This window comes from Carcharhinus amblyrhynchos, chromosome 17, assembly GCF_965287045.1.
Source record: "Carcharhinus amblyrhynchos chromosome 17, sCarAmb.v2.hapA, whole genome shotgun sequence".
Lineage (NCBI taxonomy): Eukaryota > Metazoa > Chordata > Chondrichthyes > Carcharhiniformes > Carcharhinidae > Carcharhinus > Carcharhinus amblyrhynchos.
Window position 1 is genome coordinate 12,334,426 of NC_137340.1, and position 17,899 is coordinate 12,352,324.

The 17,899-nt window shown below is 40.6% G+C and overlaps 1 protein-coding gene across 2 annotated transcripts in view; it reads right to left on the reverse strand.

The window, feature by feature from the left end:
• atad1b (ATPase family AAA domain containing 1b) overlaps positions 1 to 17,899 on the reverse strand; it is a 62,982-nt gene that overhangs the window by 37,783 nt on the left and 7,300 nt on the right. The window contains exon 1 of one of the 2 annotated variants that reach the window (XM_080205486.1): positions 269 to 326. The exons of the other annotated variant lie outside the window; for it this stretch is intronic. The gene's annotated coding sequence lies outside the window, so the exon portion shown is untranslated. Of the gene's footprint in view, positions 1 to 268; positions 327 to 17,899 lie in introns of those variants that run through there. 2 annotated transcript variants of the gene reach the window in all.

A 17,899-nucleotide genomic window follows, 5' to 3' on the forward strand; every position in this document is an offset into this window, starting at 1 on the left:
CACCTATTCCTCAAGGTTAAACTCTCAGGTGGGTCAGATTCCTTCAATGACCCTCAGAGGCCCAAGCCAGACAAGGCCTAGCAGGGTGCCAGTGCCCCAGCCCTTTCCACGCGGAGTCCGGGAAAGGCAACGAGCAGAAGCCGCATAAATGTCCCCCTTCGATCAAGCTGCCCGCCACCAGCCCCTGGCTCCCGCACCTAACCCGCCCACGCCCACGAAGGAAGCACACTCAGACCACCCGCTCTTTCCCGAACACACAGCAACTCACCCGGCCCTTGAGCGCTCAGTCAGCTCCGACCCCACCACTTCCGCTTCCTGTCCGTCCCCCACACAGGTCAGCGGGAAACAGGGAACCCTTACCGCAGTTCCACGCAATTAACTTCCCCTCAGCTGCAATCTTCCTGCTCCAGCTGAAGAGGACGTTGGCGACCATGGACTTCTATTGGATTGCTTCATGATTATGCTTGGCTAAGTACTGCAGTGGTTTGCCATTGCCTTCTGCAGGATGGCTGACCAAGAGAAACTCTTCCCACTTGCTGACAGGCACATTGGAAGAGTTTATGGGCTGATACTAGTTTGGACATATTATGAATGCATCTTCTGGAGTGGCTCACGACTCACAGAATCGTTAGAGCGCAGAAAGAGACCATTTCGCCCATTGTGTCTGCACCAGTTATGATGGGCAATGCCATTCCTCTGCATATTCCCTGTAACCCAAAGATGTGCAGGTTAGGTTGGTCATGCTAAATTGCCCCTTAGTGCCCAAAGATATATAGATGAGAAGGGTAAATACATAAAGTTACGGGGTAAGCCCAGATAAGATTTGGTGCAGACTCAATGGGCTGAATGGCCTCCTTCTGCATTGTGGGGATTTTATGAACAGTGTACATATTCTTCCTGTTTCAAATAACAGTTGAATTCCCTTTTGATTAAACCTTGATGAAACCTGCCTCCACCACACTTTCAGGCAGTGCATTCCAGATCCTAACTGTAACCACAATGGAGGGTTAGAGGTGCTTCAGAAGATCACAGACATCAGGTCTGATTCATACGAATGAACTTAATCTCAGTATCTAGAATGCTGGTTGGAACCAAGGCAGGAGACATTATCTGAAGTTAAGCTCAACCTTTGCTCTCTACCCACTCCCAAGAATTGGCTGTTTCCCTAAAAGGCAAAAAAAAACAATTGGCTGCTTGGCAGATATGACAACAAGGGGTCCCATTCGACCAACCATCTTGACCCAGATTTTACAGTTAGCTGCAAAGCAAGGGTGCTCACCGCTGACTTTGGAGAAACACTATCCATAAAGATCTTGTAATATTTGTGGTCAGAATTACCTCTTTCCCGCAGTCAGTTTAAATCTGGCACCAAATCAAGGGGATGTCTTGGCAAAAAACAGCATGCAGTCAAGCAAGCAGGCAGCCAATCACATTGAGGTAATCATACACATCAAACCAGGAAGTTAAAAGCACTTAATAATCTTTGTTCTTAATTTAAATTTTCAGAAACTGAAATAATGTATTGAAATAGAGGCTGAAATAAATTTTAACAATGTTTTTAAAAATGCATGAACATGTTGACCATTCTGGAGAAAGAACCATGCCACAAATATAAAATTAGCTTTTAAGGGCCAGTAGGAGTGTTCAGTAATGATCATGAGGTTAGTAAAACAAAAACACTTCATTCAACAAGGTGCGACTTTCTTCAGGGTTTTATACAGCAAGGCCAACAGTATTAAGATTGGAAGTTCTCAGCAATTCCTGATCGCAAGGGAGGGAGCAGCTCATGAGAATTGATCTCTACAGCACACCTTTGGACTCACTGACAGCAAATTATGGATGTCTACAATATTCTGTTTGAATTCAAACTCTCAAAGTTATTATCAGTTTCAGTGAAATAATTGCAGTGAATTACCATCAGAATATCTGGACCAGTAAGTGTCAATACCTTTGGAAAGAGTAAGAAGAACTTCTGTAAAAAACAAAAGACATTTCTTCTTATATATCTTTAACAAATCTAAATTAAAACTGAATGTCACCATGTGGAATTTAAGAAATTAACAATTTAAAAACCACTAATTATATTTTATCTACTTGGCACAATCTAAAGAACTATTTCCTCAGAATTAAACATTTTTTTAATGAGATGACATAAACTTCATTAAGACATCATAATGCTCTGAAAAATGACGTAAGGAATGTAATGCATAGCTATTTCACTGATCTTCCTTTTCAAGCTGACAGCAATTGCTTCAATGCATCTCTCAAAAACATCACTTAATCTACTTAATTATGTAGTTAGTGGCCTTCTTTTACTGAAACAATTTCCACAGCATGGGTTGAGATTGAACGGCTGTACAATATTTTATTTTTGAGATGTTGCCATTAGGAAAGCTGACTTTCTATTCAGACCACTGAACAACCGAGCCACACATTGAGCTGGATTATGTGGAGCTTGCTGGAGCGAGCAAGATGGTAGGTTGGCATGGAGAGTTGTGTGGGAGACCATGGGACAGATTTATAGCAGCAGGAAAACTGTAAGCAATTAAGTCAGCAGCTGGAAGGTAACAATTCAGGGAACACACACCCTGATGTGCTTAATTGCATTCTTGCGTTTAATTTAAACGCAATCCTACATGATTTAATGCTGTCGCCCCAATTTAGTGAAACAAGCAAAGTGTCTCCCATGCCTTCGGTAACCTGCCCAGTGAAAGTAATGATTCATATATCACTTCATCAATTCAATGTGAGAATCGTTTAGACTTCCAGGAGACAGGATTGATCTTAGAGATGTTTTCTTTATGGAACAAATTGCTGAGCTGATAGTCTAAAAGGCAGACTTTCAGCAGGAAATTCAGAACTCAAAAGTACTGGGCCCAAAATTTAAAGGGGCAGTGCAGAATTGGGTTGCAGAGGGGCCATCCCTTAAAGTGGCATCACACACCCTGAGTCCCTCAGGGTGGCTACACAGAAGGGTGCCTGCAAGGAAAGAGATTGTGGCAGCATAGAAAGCATCCACACTACCTTTATTGATCCTTAGGCACTGGAGGGAATGCGCTGGCTGGACTGAAAGATCTCAGGCTCCAGTTGAACCCATTGATGCCACCGAATGATTTTGTCTATGGTGGGGGAATCTTCTCCCTGGATTTCAGAATGTCTATTTCTGCTGGAGCAACAAACATTTCAGATGCCAGAAATTTAGCTGCAGAACCGTTGTTTAAAATGCCTGCAAGATGATTTCTAACTCTAATACAGGGCTGGCTGTCCTTTAAACATAACGCCAGATCCTGTACTGTATCAGGTGATGCAAGCTTCCCAATGTTAGAGCTGACCCCTGCCGTATTATCCAGCAGCAAGCCCACATCACTCACGTTCATGAGCTTGCTGTCACATAATCGGATTCAGCCAATGGCCATGGACCTGTGCCAGATCCTTGGTAACTTCTGGGCTTGCGGGCAAGTGTATTAATGACAGGACTAAATCCAGCCCATTAAATTTAACTAATTCACACAAAATTATTGCTTAGTTTCAGAATACAAAATCAGTTATCTCAAATCTTTGATAGTTTGATTGAGGGATGATGTCTGTTCCTTGTTGACTTCGCATTTGCACAGAGCTTTTGCTTGTGTCTGTGGAGTTTCACAACTTTTTATTGTGGCACAGAAAATGTGATAGATATCTGAGAGCAAGAGGGTGGAAAATACAACAAATGGGTCACATCAAATTAAAAGATGAGGTTGCAGAGTATGGGTGTAGGTGGATTCATTTCCTACAGTAGAAATAATGTACATTCTGCAGACATTTGTCATAAAGGTACTCAAAATAACTTTCAGAAACATATTGTCATCAGATTACACTTTAATTATTGACTATTTCAAATAATTCCATAAATGTAATTACTTAACAAGTATTGCAGATTTTCTTTTCAACATCATATTAATGAACTAAATATTAACCAGTATAACAATGGGTACTAAGAGCTAACTCTGTACATCATAGTATCAAAAACATTTACAGCAACATCACAAGATGCAATGCACACTTGGAAAGTGAATGTCAACCAAAACTACCTAGCGATACTAACATTATTACTCGTCCCAATAATTTAGTCATGATATATACTCAGATCAATTTCAAATTCAAGAATTATGTAAGGAAGACTATATACAATTCAAATACATTTACATCTTCAGGCTAATTAAATCCATTTCAAATGTACTTGTGACTATTCAGATTATAGCACCTCTACTGTTGGGAGCTCAGAAGTCTGTGCAGGGAGGGAGAAATGGAAAGGCAAGATTTGATGGTTCTGAATTTCTGACGAGACCATATCAATCTAGAACTTAAGAACTGGGGTCTGGAGTAGACCATCCAGTCCCTTGAGCCAGCTGTGCCATTCAGTACAATCATGGCTGATCCTTGATGTTCCTGCCCATCCCCCATATTCCCCGATTCACTGAGAACATATGTCTAGATTATCTTTCTATCTATCTACCTTCCTTCCTATCTCTTGGCCTTTAATCTATTCAACAGTGGATCATCCACAACCCTTTTGGGTAGAGGATTTTAAAGATTCACAATCCTTTAAGTGAAGAAATGTCTCCTAAATGCCCTAAATGATCTGCCCCTTATCCTAACACTGTGCTGCTTTATTTTAAATTCCCCACTGAGGAAAGAATTTCTCAGTGTCTGTCAAGCTTGATTATCTTCCAGCTACTAGAGACTGTTGGTCTATAAGATAGCTCATTTTTTCTGGAAAAGGTTCGTAGCCTGTTGCCAGAGGCTGTAACTTAAGGGACCCAAAGTAGCTAGAAGCTATTCACACACTGGGCAATGTCCTTTGAGAACAAACAGCACATCTCGGTGCATTGATCCTTTTCCAGTTAAACAAAAGCTTGGAAGACAGCCATTTCTTGGTTTATACCCATGGCAATGACTTGTCCAATCAGTCAACGTGCCTGGTTTGAATTTAAAAAGCTTGGCAGTTAACTGTTCCCTGATGCATTCTTCATGGAAACACCTCTACCACTCAGAGTCCATTTATCAATCAATCAGCACCCACTTTCCGTGTACTATAAATTGCTGTCCCCTTTGAGATTTGGTATTCTTGAGAATCTATCTTGATGAGTGCAGGATGAAAATCTTTAACAGCATGTCTCTTTTTTTTCAGCAATTCTCAAGTTCTGCATGACCAAGCCACTCTTTGTGTACCTCTTCTGATCTATTATTAGGGAGTTAATTATAGCTTAGTAATTGGAAGGCACGAAACATGCAACTTTACTCAATGTTTTCAATCTGTAGGCTAAAATGTGGCTGAGTCAGCCATTTGAAAGAAATAATCCTCTTATTCAGCTGTGAGCTACAAGTATAGAAAGATGAACATTGGGACTGGTGCAGGCAAAACCAAAGAAGTGTAAAATTGTTTTTACACCAAAGGCACTATATGAATACAAGTGATTGTTGTTGTAGAATAGTATGTTCTAAAATGAAAAAAATCTAGTTTCACTAACTAGGCCGTTCAAGGATTCAGGATGAAGAGGCATAAAATGTATGGCATTAATGGCTCACCCTCCCCAAGAACTCACTGATAAAGTAGTGAGAAAAAAAGTGGCTGAAGGCAGAGCCAACTGACCTTGACGGACATTCCAAGGAGGTCTAAGACCACCAGAACACCAACAGGTTGTTAACCATCCAGCAAACTTATTCTTCACACAAGAGAATCACTTCGAAGGTGTCGTACAGCAGAGACAAAGCACAAGCACCAAGTACAGTAGCGTGCCAACTCAAGCAGCCAAGATTCACACTACATCCTAGAGAAAATAAATACCCTGCACATATTTTTGAACATTGCGCTGAGTATTTATATGATTGCAGTGTAACAAGAGTCTACCAGTAACAGCAATTGCTTATTGGTATAAGTTTTGAATTTGCCTTTGTTATTATCTGGGATTCAGTAGGGTTGGTCACTTCCGTAAACAGACTCCATGTCTCTTATGTTCAGGAGTTTACCCGTCCTGCTCAATATCTAATTATACAGGCATGCAAATGAGGGAAGTAGCAACAGGTCTTTCTTTTGATGCAAGCTAGATGTGGTGTCCTGTGGATATGACCTCAAATGCCCTTCTCTGATTCTGTGTTGGAGGGGTGCTCTGATAACACTTGACTGAGATGGGGCCAAATATTCATCATCAGGCTGCTTTAGTTGGCACACAACTGAATGAACTTGTTTTCCTTCACTTCAAATCCATATTGTGAATTTAAAAAATTATAAACCACATTATGCTGCCCACTGCCATGAATTAGAGGACTGATTAATGCTTGCTTTTAATCAGTCTAACATTGAAATCAGCCAAGGCTTTCTATAAACTGCCTACACATTTCTTGGCTTCCAACCAATCATCCTAACTGAAATTAACTACCTGTTCCTCTTTGTTTTCTCCCTATGTCCCCATAGTGCCACCCACAACCCTGAGTAGATTTTCAATTGACATCCCATTGTAGGGCTTCATGCTTCCAATCCCGTATAAATAGCTGAAGGGACACTGAGACAATCTAATGAATTATTACCTCATGTCTCTTTATCTCAGTGGGTGCAGCATTATATTGTAAGGGAAGCTTAAAGATGAGTAAGCCCACTTTATAATGGCCCACTGAAATGGAACTAATTTTCAAAGTTCTTTGGAGGAAAATTGGTGAAACAAATTCTAACACGTGACAATGTCCTTGAAGAATGGATGCTTCCACTGGTGGGGCAATCTTGGATGAGAGGTCATAGTCTTAGGATAAGGGTTAGCAAATTTAAAACAGGGTTGAGAAGAAACTACTTCTCCCAGAGGGCTGTGAATCTGTGGAATTCACTACCCCAAAGTGCAGTGGATAATGGGACAGTGAGTCAATTTAAGGAGGGGTTAACAGATTTTTAATTGGTAATGGGTTGAAAGGTTATGGGGAGAAGGCAGAAAAATGGGGATGAGGAGCATATCAGCCATGATCGAATGGTGGAGCAGACTTAATGGGGCAAATGGCCTAATTCTGTTCCTACATATTATGAACTTCGGAACTGAGAATGAAGGTATAGGGCAGCGATGGGTAACCTAGGCAAGTGAATGGGCCACATGAGTGACCCTCTTTCATCTCAGTATGACACAATATTGAAATCAGGCTTATTCACTAGCCATGACCTCATGAATAAGATTAAATATATTTAATACACACCAAATATTTCATTATAAGTGATAGAAACGTATTAATCACAGATCAATAGAACTATCAGCTTCAAATCATAAAAATAGAAGAAACATTTACACTTTGGACACAGAGGGAGCACATGGCTCTCACAGTAAATGTTGTATACAATCAGCATCCTCCTCACTTCACTTGCCCTTGTTTTACATGTATTTCCCTTCAGTCATGCTAGTAAGAAAAAAATTGCACAGACGGAATTCATTGGAATGTGACAACCGTCAACAAAACACCTCCTGAGCTGCATTCAGAACCATAACGAGCCACATGTAACCCTTGGGCCACAGGTTGCCCTTCATTGATATAGGGCAAGGTAGATAAATTGGCAGAAATGGGTTGCCTTTTAGGCTATGGCACTTCCTGGAAGACATCTGGAGCCAGTTCTAGGAATACCAGTCCTGGTTGTTACATTGCTGGTCCTGTGGCTACATCCTTGTAAGCATTTTCATCTTTATACTCTACCTTAGCTTTGCCGCCCTGGTCAAGCTGAAGCCTCGTTTCACGGCAAAGTTAGGCAGTATATATACATCGCAGATGACAATTGTTAGGGACCTTTGGAGGAGATTACTGTACTGTAAAGTTGCCTCAAATGCTAGACGTACAAATATACACAGCTTTCTAGAAAGCGAGCAAAATCTGCCCAGCAGCTTCCAAAAATAACCAACACAAACCTATTAAAATTGAGAACTCAAGAATAGCCCCAAGTGTCGACCCTACGACACTTGACAGATAGCTGGAGAGCACATTGAAATGTTTATTCTAATTCAGCCAATATTCAATCTTTTTGTTATGGGGAGAAAGAGAAGTGTAAAAAGTACAATTTGTAGCTGTGGTGGCAATGAATAGTAGGTGGAGGATTTATTTCTATGGGGTTCTGAAAACTGCCCTCATAAAAAATGTTGATTTTAAGGATTTAATTTAGTAAATTTATTGGCATTTTGGAGTCTTTCAAACCAATTATAATCTCTCTGAGAAGGCTTACAGGTATTTCAAATGTGAAAATTAAATTAATTGGAATTTCAATACAAATTTCAGCATCCAGTTTTTGTCATTATGATTTAACATCAAGTTCATCAATGCTAATCTGCAAATGTAATGCTTATACAACAGTGCACCTTATATTCACAAGAAAAAATACTCATTATCACATTTCCCTCTATTTTGGATCCCATTCCAGATTAGACACAAATGAAGAAAGTAACTAAGGGCATGTAGATTTAACTTTTTAAAAAATAAGTGCTTTTAGCTGCTATAAAGAGAGATAGGGATCCATCGGTATCTTTGCAACAAATCCCTGAAACTGAATTTTGATGAAGGAATTAAGCTGTTTTTACCTTTTATATATTCAACTGCTTGCATTTCAAGCATTCTGTTCTTAAAATCATAAATTACATGAAGCCAGGTATTCCTCTGTCTAGTTATTTTAGTTGAGACATTAAAGCCATAAGAGATTAATTTCATGCAAATAAATTAAGCTTTCAACTGCCTCAAACTCCAGGAGTAATTTCTAATGATGTAACTTTTTTGACCCTTTCGGAAAAGTTTATTAATCATTATGAAAAATTGAAAGTGAAACAAAAACATGGTTTATCAATACAAGCACGAAGAATTGAATGTGGTGCTGTCTGCAGGTCCTGAGTGACAGCCTGAATTTTGAATATCACAATACAAGAAGTCTGTGTCTGTGATCGCTTCACAGGCTTTTTGCTAACATCAAGGATCGGATCAAATCCAAGATGAGGTGCAATGCTCGTTCTTGTCAGCTTGGATCTTCTATGTCTCTCTTGTGGAGACCATGAATTAGATTCATGGAATTTGAATTGTTTTTTGAACCAAGCAAGGAGATGGATTAAGGACTTGCCCCATCCACTCTGCATTGACTTTGTAACTTTGAATAAGGAATAAAAATTTGAAAAGTCTGTACCAATTATTCAGGTAGACTCCACAAAATTGCTATCTTTATAATGGTCAGTATTGCTCTGCAATTTCAGTAAAATATTTTACTGCATATTTATTTGCTCAGACACCAGGAAATCATACTTCCAGGCAATTGGAATCACAAGGAATTAGTTACTAAAACTGTTTAAATTCTGAACAATATAAGTGATTAAACATTTTATAGCTTTAATGGTTTTTAAAATTTATTTTCAGTTAAATGTTACTCCACCAATAATTCAAGTTTGAATTTCATATCACATGGCAAATCTGTATCTTGTCAGTTTCTGCATATTCCCTTCCCATTTCTTTGTTAATAAAAAAAGTTTGCATCAATAACCACAAAGCTTTTTAAAAAATTTCCTACATTTTATTGGTTTCAAGAGGTACTTTATTATCAGTGTGCACATACATAACACATCTAAGGCAGAGAATATGGGCTTTCACAGAGGGAAAATAAAAAGGATCAGATACCAAACCACATTAGGTGAGGAGAACACAATCTTTGTCAAAGAGATTAACAATTTTAAAAATATTTTTTAAGATTGGCTTTGCATCAAAGAGATTAACAATTTTAAAAATACCTTTTAAGATTGGCTTTGCATCAATAAAGTTTTTTTTTCATTCATGCGACATTGGCTTCGCTGGCTGGCAAGCAGTTATAGCCCATCCCTAGTTGCTCTTGAGAAGATGGTGATGAGCTGCCTTCTTGAAACGCTGCAGTCCATGTGCTGTGGGTAAGCCCAAATGCTGTTAGTGAGGGAATTCCAAGATTTTGACCCAGCAACAGAGATATATTTTCAAGTCAGGATGGTGAGTGGCTTGGAGGGGAACTTGCAGGTGGTGGTGTTCCCATGCATGTTATCCTTGTCCTTCTAGATGGAAAAGGTCGTCAGTTTGGAAGGTGTTGTGTAAGGACCTTTGATGAATTTCTGCATTGCAGCTTGTAGATCGTACACACTGTTGCTACTACTGAGCATTATTGGGGGAGGGAGTGGATATGGTACCAAGCAAGTGGGCTGCTTTATCTTGGATGGTGTCAAGCTTCTTGAGTGTTGGTGGAGCTGCACCCATCCAGGCTTTTGGGCGTATGCCATCACACTCCTGACTTGTGCCTTGTTCATGGTGGACAGGCTTTGGGGAGTCAAGAGGTAAGTTACTTGCCGCAGTATTTCTAGCCTTTGACCTGTTCTGTGTTCACGTGGCAAATCCAGTTGAGTTTCTGGTCAATGGTAACCCCAAAGATGTTGACAGTGGGGGGGTTCAGTGATGGTTGGAGTGTCTCTTATTGGTGATGGTCATTGCCTGGCCCTTGTGTGGTGTAATAGTTAGTTGCCACTTGTTAGCCTAAGCCTGTATATTGTCTAGATCGTGTTGCATTTGAACATGGACTGCTTCGGTCTCTGAGTCGTCGCGAATAGTGCTAAACATTACGTTGTGTAGTCATTGGTGAAATCCCCACTTCTGACCTTATGATAGAGGGAAGTAATTGATGAAGCAGCTGAAAATGGTTGAGCCAAGGACACTATCCTGAGGGACTCCTGCAGAGATGTCCTGGAGCTGAGATGACTGACCACCCAGAATCAGCCCTCTGATACCCATTGATTCCACTTTTGCCAGGGCTCCTTGATGCCACACTTGATCAAATGCATATATATTTCCTAAATGTACGTTGGTTTCAAGTTATTTTTAAATCAGTGTGCACTTATTTAACACTTAAGGTAGAAAAAATGTTGTATGGCAAATAAAAAGGACCAGATACCAAGCCACACTGGGGATGTTAGGTCATAGAGTCAGAAGTTTACAGCATGGAAACAGGCCCTTCGGCCCAACTTGTCCATGCCACCCTTATTTTTTAAAACCCCTAAGCTAGTCCCAATTGCCCGCATTTGGCCCATATCTCTCTATACCCATCATACCCAAATAACTATCTAATTGCTTTTTAAAAGATAAAATTGTACCCACCTCTACTACTTCTGGCAAATTATTCCAGACACTCACCACCCTCTGTGAAAAAATTGCCCCTCTGGACACTTTTGTATCTCTCCCCTCTCACCTTAAACCTATGACCTCTAGTTTTAGACTCCCCCAGTTTTGGGAAAAGATATTGACTATCTACCCTGTCTATGCCCCTCATTATTTTATAGACCTCTATAAGATCACCCCTCAGCCTTCTACATTCCAGAGGAAAAAAATCCCAGATAATTCAGCTTCTCCTTATAACTCAATCCATCAAGTCCTGGTAGCATCCGAGTAAATCTTTTCTGCACTCTTTCTAGTTTAATAATACCCTTTCCATAAGAGGGTGACCAGAATTGCACACAGTATTCCAAGTATGGCCTTAACAATGTCTTGTACAACTTCAACAAGACATCCCAACTCCTGTATGCAATGTTTTGACTGATGAAAGCAAGCATGCCAAATGCCTTTTTCATCACTCTCTCCACCTGTGATTCCACTTTCAAGGAGCTATGAACATATATCCCTAGATATCTTTGTTCTGTAACTCTCCCCAGCGCTCTGCCATTAACTGAGTAAATCCTGCCCTGGTTCAATCCACAAAAATTATTCATCTCACATTTGTCTAAATTAAACTCCATCTGTGCCATCTGCCATTTGTCAGCCCACTGGCCCAATTAATCAAGATCCCATTGCAATCCCAGGTAACTTTCTTTGTCCACTATGCCACCAATCTTGGTGTCATCTGCAAACTTACTAACCATCCTCCTATATTCTCATCCAAATCATTTATATTAATGACAAAAAACAGTGGGCCCAGCACTGATCCCTGAGGCACACCATTGGTCACAGGCCTCCAGTTTGAAAAACTCTCTACAATCACCCTCTGGCTTTTGTCAAGAAGTGGGTATGCCGGCGTTGGACTGGCGTAAACATAGTAAAAAGTCTGACAACACCAGGTTTTAGTCCAACCTATTTATTTGATAATATTCTCACAAGCTTTCGAGGGGACAGCCCCTTCGTCAGGTGAATGGAGAGTTCTGGCCTCAGACAGAGCATATAAAGCACAGACAGTTTAGAGATTACTGATTAAAATGCGAATCCTTACACCTAACCTGCTGTTCAAGACCTGAAGTGGCTGACAATGTGAGTGGTAGGAGCACTGATCACAGTTTAAAGAGATGTGTATTGTCTCCAGACAGTACAGTAAGTGAGGTTTTGCAAACCCAGGCAAGTCACGGGGGTTACAGATAGTGCGACATGAACCCAAGATCCCTGTTGAGACCGTCCTCATGTGTGCGGAACAAAACCTCACTTACTGTACTGTCTGGAGACAATACACATCTCTTTAAACTGTGATCAGTGCTCCTACCACTCACATTGTCAGCCACTTCAGGTCTTGAACAGCAGGTTAGGTGTAAGGATTCGCATTTTAATCAGTAATCTCTAAACTGTCTGTGCTTTATATGCTCTGTCTGAGGCCAGAACTCTCCATTCACCTGACGAAGGGGCTGTCCCCTCGAAAGCTTGTGAGAATATTATCAAATAAATAGGTTGGACTAAAACCTGGTGTTGTCAGACTTTTTATTTTGTCAAGAAGCCAATTTTGTATCCATTTAGATACCTCATCCTGGATCCCATGAGATTTAACTTTATGCAACAACCTACTATCCCTCTTTCACTCAAACATTGGTGGCACAGCATTCAGTTGCTTGCTCTTATTCTCTGGAAATGGCCCCCTAAATCTTCTTGGCCTCATTTAAGGTCAAATCAAATAAACAAACTTAAGTTAAATCAGGACAAAGTAAAAGGGGCAGCACCTCAAAAGGAGGGGGAATGACCCAATCAAAATCAAAGTACAAAGGAAACTTGAAAACATCAAATTAAAATGTGATTATTAGGGTCAATAATGCACCCCGCCCCTGCTGTGCCCAACGGGCGCGGACGTCAACTGCACCCGTGGACATCACATGTTCCCTCTCCAGGAACACCTGGCTGCGAACATAGCCACGGTAGAGGGGCAGACAGTCAGGACGGACAGCCCCCTCGATCGCCTGCTGCCTGTACCTGTAAATGGCGCGCTTTGCCAGGCCCAGGAGCAGGTTCACGAGGAGGTCGCCATCCTGACCCTCCCCTCTCCACAGCAGGTGTCCGTAGATCAGGAGTGTGGGACAGAAGTGCAAACAAAACATTAATAAAAGGTTCTTCAGGAAAACAAAAAAGGGAATGCAACCTAAGACACAAAACATAGACATGGTCCACGGACTCCACAAGGCCGCAGAAGGGGCAAGCTTCGGAGCTCGTGAACCAGTGAATCCTACGGTTGTGCGGAACTGCTGCATGCATCACTCTCCTCCGATATAATTGGGAGAGATCCCTCTGTAAAAGGACCTCCACTGGGCACCTCTGCTGCCCGATGGCAACAAGGCCCGCCAAGGTGTATCCAGGCGACAGGCGAGGATGCGGGAGTGGAAGGTGTGCAGCACAGCCAATACAGGAAACTCCTCAGTGCAGCGGAAAAAGGCATGGAGGATATTTCCGCGAGGCGGCTCATGCTGTGGGACACCTGACCCGAGGAGGGGGGCTGAGGAATGTGTGGAATTCTGTCTGAACAGGGAAACGCTCGGGCAGGATCCCACCACACGCCTGCGCCGCCTCAAGACCGTGTGCACTTTTGGGGCTGAGCACGACCATCCTAAGGTCTTGGATGGCTTTGGTCGCGTGCCAGACGGACACCCCCACGCGCTCAGCCAGCACGCGAAGGGTCATCCAGCCCGCCACTCTGCCATCTAGCACGTCCCCGATCCTAGTCACCCTGATGTCCACAGCCTCCTTCTCCGTCAGCCACCTGAAGTTGTATGGCTGGAGGAATGGATTCCTGAGCAGCGACTCTCGCACGAGAGACACTACTCCTGACAGGGAGAGAGCTGTGTCGCGAGGCAACCGTATTCCAGACAGTGAGGAGGTCCTAAACCTTCTTGGAAACTGCATTAGAAATTTCAAACCCAGCTACTGATCTAGCTACAGATTGGTACCCAAGTATATTGACTGCATTATCAATAATGGGTATCAAATTTCAAGTTAATCCATGTACAATTTTAGTTAAGATAAACAATATATACTAGTGATGCCCTCTTCTGGGCACCTGTATTTAGTGTGTATTTTAGATTGCTGGCACTGGATAGTCCCTAATTGGGCTTTTTGAAATGGACCTCCACATACTACTTAGTCTTCTCCATGGAGCACCATTCCACTCCTGTCATTATTTCTCTATAAAGCACATTAGGACTTTTAGTATATTAAAGCATTGTGTGCAAAGTTGTTCTAACTGAGGCTGCCAAAGGTCCTGTTCGGAAACAATGGAAATGCAAGAGTAACATTAGATATATCCATACTACACCTTAAATTCTACACATTCAATATTGTTGTAAAGAGGACTATGCAAATAGCACCTCTTAACCCAGAAGTACAACACTAGAGACATCAAAAACTAACTATTGCTAATGCTACAGCTAAATTTGATTATAGAATTTATTTTATTTCCAAAAACAATGAAAGGATTTAAACAAAAGGGTGATAGTTTTTCAAAATTATTGGTTTTGATTGGAGTAGACATGGGAGTGGCATTAGGTGAATTGCTCCTTTGGATGCCAGGTCAGACACAAAGGGCTGAATGGCTTTGTTCTGTGCTAAAACCAATGCGTGACTGGGAGTCAATATATATCTGTGAGGACTTAATATACAGCAGATCATCGGATGCATTAAAGTTTAAAGTTAAAGCAGTTTGGCAACGTCAAAGTAGTGGAGAGGTAGGACTAAGGTAGATGTGGAAACATATTGAAAGTCTATGGATGATGTTGCCACTTGACGACACATAGTTGAGGAAGAGGAGCCAAGTATAGGTGCTAGGGTAACCCTGGAGGTAGTGGTGTCAGGGCAGGAACAGAAGCCATTGCATGGAAATTAGGTGGTACAATGGGCTGCCATTCTTCCACCCTTCTATTTGTTCTGTAACTTACCTTCAATTCAGCCCAACTAGATGACAAGATTCAGTGTGTGAGAGAAGGTTCTACATGAAATGAGGGCAAATTATACACCACTGGTTACACTGTTGTCACAAAATTATTCCTAAATTGATAATCTTTGTGATTGATAGTGATAGCTCTTGTAATGAGTTCAAACATCAATTAAGTTCAATATGAGATGTTTTTTCTGAATTTGAGGCAGAAGCAAAAATACTTTTGTTAGCCTGTTGCATCATATCTACCTTGGGAGTGCTGGATGTTAACACTGGTAACTGAAATGGCCAAATATTGCAAGTCAAATCGCTAATTCTTCACAACTAAGTTCACCTTCTACTAGGGCATACTAAGTTGTCTCCCTAGTGAAAGAAATGTACCATCACAACTTAATAGATCGTAGCTCGTGACAAAAATGAAAGTTTATCTTTTTCAGCTTCAATAGGGCTCCTTTGATTTATTTAAAGGACGAGCCATAGTCACAATCTTGTCCAAAGTTAAGCTCTACAGAAATGTAATTCCGGTGTTAAAACTACAGATTGACATGTTACCAAAACATTTCGGCTGTAGAATGTACTCTAAGGCATAGGAAATAGGAACTCACTTATGCTAGTGTTCCAAAACACAGAAGTTAAAAAAACTAGACTGAGATAGGGAAGTCCCCATCCCCACAAAATATAATTTCCCTCACCTTGATTATGATGCATGGTATTTTACAACAGTTGGGGGAGGGGTGAGAGAGAATAGGGAAGCAAGGCTCATTTAAAACAGGCAAAATTGGGGTATCAAATGTAAATTATTTCAAGAACTCTCAATTTCTATGGTTTGCTAATGATTATGCTTTCTAATTCCACAGAGAAGTTGCTTATGCAATGTAAGAGTGACCAAGAAAATCTGAGATTCACAACATTGCTGATTTATAGAAACTAGGAAGTATGAATGACAAGCTACTAAAAAAAACAGTATACCTTAATTGTGAGAAAATATGCCTCTGTGAGAGCAAACATCACAGTATTGGATGGCAAGTTCTGAACCAATTCCTACCATTTTATCGGGCTTACTGTTTACCTGATGATTTTGTCTTTTCCTTGAGGATTATGGAAAATTTGCAATAAAGTTTGGGGCGACTTGAATATAATCTTATTCAGTGGACTCTCCACTTTTGCAAGATGTGGTTTCTGTGATTGAACTGATTGCCTATCCACTTCATGTTGTGTCATTAGTGAATGACGGAAAGGGCTTCAGTTGAAAGAAACCAGTTTGGTTCAAGGTAACTTTTGGTGGTTTGGACATGATCTTTGAGAAAATTTGAAATAATAGCAGCACTGTAGCCAGGAGATACATTATTATTTTATGTATTTTACGAGAAGCCTATATGAGGCAGAAATAAATATTAATCTATTACATACTTAATAGTCCATAACTTTAGATTACAGGACGGATGTTATTGTTCTGAATTCATAAATGTAATAATTAATATTTGCTCAATTCATGTATGGCAAGCAATATCTTCAAGCAAGATTTGGTAGTTTAAGACTAAAATAAGCAAAATACTACGGATGCTGGAATCTGAAACAAGAACAGAGGACACTGGAAAAACACAGCATCTAACAGGAAAAAAAAGTTAATGCTTCAAGTCCATAACTCTGTCTTATGCATTCTTTTACAATAAAAATGACATGTAATGTGAAACTGTGCAGAATTTTTTATTCCTCTTCTGATCAAGACCATTATAAATTACTTGCAAGTACTTGGATACTTGGAAGTTAGAACTAATTGTATTCCATAGATCTCAACTTGTCACAAGAAAAATGTAATCTTGACCATAAGATTCCAGGGATATTACAAATAGTGATTGATGATCTGCAAGTTTGAGCCATACCAGCAATTTTAGAAACTTTATCTTCGTGGAGGCCATTAAAAATTTTAACATAGACTAATCTGATGCACATCATGTCCTATAATCAGTGTCACAAACCACACTGCTGTTATCTGCAAGGGCACCTCAACATGAGACACCGATTCATGGTGATATATATTGTTTTGAAGTGGTGTGAGAAGTCATGTGAAACCAATCATGAGAATAAGCAGCCCGGTCATGGCATATCCATTACTAAATACTATTTATAGTATTTAGTATTTAACTGATCTATAATACTATAAGGCAGACAGGACAGTAATAGTTTTATCTAGAAATTACTTGTTTCAAGCTATTCCCTGATACCTGAACTCAATGACAGCCCCATTCCCCTAACATCCAACTAAAACAAATCTTTAAGTTAAATCCAGCTTATAGTTACCATGATACCAGGAGGATGATCTGGTCGGGAAGCATCTTTGCCAGATTCGGTGAAGATAGGTAAAGGTTTCTGCATCAACTTACCTATAAAACTTTAAAAAAGGACTTCTGCTGTTAGCTGCCTTGCTATTAGATGTTACCCTGACCTTCCTGGGACGTTAAACTACTGGCCTTCCAGTGAGATGTTAAACTGGCCTGTCTGCTTCTGCAGGAGTTGACAATTATTTCCCTGGACCTCTTTGATTTTGCCTATCATATATTGGGCTGTCTCTCCTATATTTTTGACTCTCAAAAATTACTATCTTTACGCCTTCCCTGATTTGTCATCTTGGCAAACTGCTTCCTGTTGACAGGATCACTTGCATCTGATCTTATCTGGATGTCTGCTAATTTACTGGGAAAAGGACACGTCTCATTAGCCCCCTGGAATGGGGCTACTATTTGC